Source organism: Elephantulus edwardii, unplaced genomic scaffold (assembly GCF_000299155.1).
Source record: "Elephantulus edwardii isolate Elephantulus edwardi_28Jun2011 unplaced genomic scaffold, EleEdw1.0 scaffold00018, whole genome shotgun sequence".
Taxonomy (NCBI): domain Eukaryota; kingdom Metazoa; phylum Chordata; class Mammalia; order Macroscelidea; family Macroscelididae; genus Elephantulus; species Elephantulus edwardii.
In genome coordinates, this window is record NW_006399768.1 from 16,771,668 (window position 1) to 16,774,272 (window position 2,605).

Below are 2,605 nucleotides of genomic sequence, written 5' to 3' on the forward strand. Positions count from 1 at the left end.
GAAACTATGATGTAATCCCAAAGGCACACAGGTTGAGGCCTCCAGCTGCTCCACAGGAGAAGAATGGATAAATAATTAACCTGAATGGTTAACCGTCTCTGAAAACCCACTGCAGTGTCAGCTGTGGGTTGGTTCTCTCTCATTGGTATGTGATAGCAACAGCAAAGCTAATAAAAGACTTAGCCAACATTAAACCTATAACCTGGACATATGAATTATTCTTATAAATGTGCTTACTGAATCAGAAGAAAAGGTTTCAAGGAATTCGTTGAAAACAAAGTACTAAAAAAATAGAGAACATGTACTGGAACTTTGAAGTATTATTCATAAGATAGTAACAAAAAAGAATCAATATTCTTAAGTAACAGTGATTTGGGTTTCAACAAGAACAAGTACAAATTTTCAAAATTTTCTTTGCTTATTTAGTAAACGTAGCAAACATTTAACCCTTTAATTCTGTATATTTTTCCTGGCCAAGATAGTCAATAGAGGTTAAGCATTTCTCCATGTGTAAAGTGTCTAACTGATCGGAGTTTACAATAAAGTAAGTGAACTTTGAATAGTCCCAAATTGAAGAAATAATTCAATTAAAATAATTTTTAGAAGTATGAACCTTTTGTTCTTATGGATTCTCATTATTATGCCAGCATGCAAACTTTTCCTGTGGGTTGTTCAAATAACAGCAATGATGAAAATGTGTATATATAATGAACGGAACAACTACTATTAAAAGTCACTGACCGGCAAAGTGACTAAAAGTTCTGTGTATCGTCTAAGGTAATGAATTTAAAATTTCTGTCAAGTCAAATGTCTTGTGTGTTTTGTTCTCCAGTAGGATGGAATTCATTTTTGTAGTACTTGTGAAGGTACACAAGGGTAACTATAGCAACATGAGGGTGATCACTAAAGCACACATATCTTCCTGTATCTAGGCAGCAGCGTATTTCTTGAGATGTGTTGCACTGTGCATCTGAAATAGGAACTCATTTTCAGTCTCAGTTTCACTCTCCTTAAATTAGAATACAACTATCATATTTTAATATGGAAAATTTGTCAAATTACCATAGAGCAGTGAACGAATGTTCTATATTTGGGTGTCTCTTCTTCCATTTTTTAATACTAAGTGAGTATAATACTTGTACCTGTAAATAACTGAGTATTCAAAGTTACTGAGCACTTGGTGAAACACTAATGAATTTCAATTGTTAAATGCCTAGTTTCTTATCATTGACATCTTTGTTCAAATATAAAACTTATTTTTCATAACCCAAATTGTGAAATAAATAATGCAAAACATATTTTGAAATTTTTATTTTGTTTTGTTTTGGTTCGGGTTTTTTTCCTAATTTTTTAGTTGTCTGTTAAAATATATATGTAAAAGAACACTTATAGACTGATAGAGTCAAGGAAAAAAGAGTTACAGAAGTGGTATAGATATCATAGGGCTAGGTTATATTAAAATTATTTCAAATGTAAATCACTCAGCTTCTGAGACATGAAAACTGGTGATTCGGGGATTTATAGACATGAAACCTGAGAAAAAGTCATTGATGTAGACTTTGCCATCTATCCAAAGAACAAAGTTAATTTGGGTACTAAAGTTGGGAGCTAAATTTGATTGCTTAAAAATTTTTGAGATTAACTGTTGGTAATTTGGCCTAGATTGTGGGTTTGTTTGTTTTTTTTCCTCTAGGCCCCCCAGATTTTGAATCTACAATCTAAATGCATGTGATCAATTATTAATGTTGATCTAAGATAGGTTATGTGAAATTTTTGTTTGACAGTGTAAACCTATTAAATATATTCCACTGTCAAAATAATCAATGATTAACCTCATTTCTCTTATTTAAAACAATATGAACTTTTAAGTTTATAATATCGTGATAATCACTATCTAGAATCTATAGAACTAATAGATGAAGAATAATAATAATAAATGAAATTTATAAAGCTAAAATAAAATATAAAAGCACACATTTGAATGGAGATTCCCTCTGCTAATTTTTTACTTATTTGTGAAAATATGCATGACAAAGTCTCCATCTTGTGAATAATTTTTATGTGTATCAAAATAACACTGATTATATTTTTTATGTACAGCCATTATGCCTATCCTTGCTTAAATTATCCCAACACCATTAACATAAACTCAATCTCTTATGAGCAAAAATTTATCAATCTCCCTTACCCTCCCAACATTTAGTAAATTTTACTGCTGATCCAAAGGCTTTTCTAATCTACCATCTGCTCTATGGGAGAAACTTGGACAATTTCTTCCCATGTGATTTATAGTCTCTAAAAACCTGATGTTAAGTCACCAATGAATTGGTTCTGACTCAGTAGCAATTAGAGAGAGGGATCTTTGAAGAATTGGGATGGTGTACAAAGCAGGCAGATGTGCCGCTCACTCAAAAGCTGAGCATTGTTTGCAGTTCAAATTCACCAGCTTGGGGGAAAAGATGAGCCATCTTATGTGATTTTTTTTTTTTGCCTCAGAAAAATCTCTAGACGATCAACTATGAGTCAATTCTGACTTGTCAACATTGAATTTGCATATTGTTATGTAAGTGAAATACTAAGTTCTTTGTTCTTTGCATCTGACTTA